The following is an 853-nucleotide window of genomic DNA, read 5'->3' as shown; positions in this document are numbered from 1 at the left end:
AAGCAACAAAATAAAAAGTAACCAATCTGCCAGGGCAGATAGATTAAAAAGTATCTTAAAGTGTCACAGTAGCTACTTATGACTAGAGAGAATACAAAAACCCGGCATTAGGCATAAACTTTTTAGGAGCTGTGTAACTTAACATCACGTTTTCCAAAATACCTTTTCTCTTCCTTTTTTTTTTTTTTTTTGAGACATGATCTCGCTCTGTTGCCAGGGCTAGAGAGCAGTGGCATCATCATAGCTCACTGCAACCTCAAATTCCTGGGGCTCAAGTGATCCTCCTGCCTCAGTCTCCTGAGTAGATGGGACTACAGGCAGGTACCACCATGCCCAGCTGATTTTTCTATTTTTTGTAGAGATGAGGGCTCACTCTTGCTCAAGCTGGTCTTGAACTCCAGGCTTCAAGGAATCTTCCCAATGTGGCCTCCCAAAGTGCTAGGATTAGAGGCATGAGTCACTGTGCATGGCCCAAAATACTTTCCTACCTATTTTTGTCCTTAGGTTGCCAAGATGGTTCAGCCAACATGTCTTTAAAGATTGAATATTACTGAATGTTCAAAGTAGATGAGTCCAAAGATAGAGGACTCACCATGTGAACTTGAACAAGAGAGGCTACGAGGAGGAGAAGGTAGTGAAATTAGGGGTGCTGCATGAAGTTGATGCACAGCTGTTTCCTATGTCTCTGGAACATGCACAAAGGCTTTAATAGTTTCATATGTGAATAATAATGACACTGTGATAATTAAGCAGAACAAAACTTAAGATGTGGGCCGGGCGCGGTGGCTCACGCCTGTAATCCTAGCTCTCTGGGAGGCCGAGGTGGGTGGATTGTTTGAGCTCAGGAGTTCGA

Source organism: Propithecus coquereli, unplaced genomic scaffold, assembly GCF_000956105.1.
Source record: "Propithecus coquereli isolate 6110/MARCELLA unplaced genomic scaffold, Pcoq_1.0 Scaffold172, whole genome shotgun sequence".
In the NCBI taxonomy this organism is placed as follows: domain Eukaryota; kingdom Metazoa; phylum Chordata; class Mammalia; order Primates; family Indriidae; genus Propithecus; species Propithecus coquereli.
The sequence above is the reverse complement of the archived record's forward strand: the minus strand, read 5'-3'. Positions refer to the sequence as shown.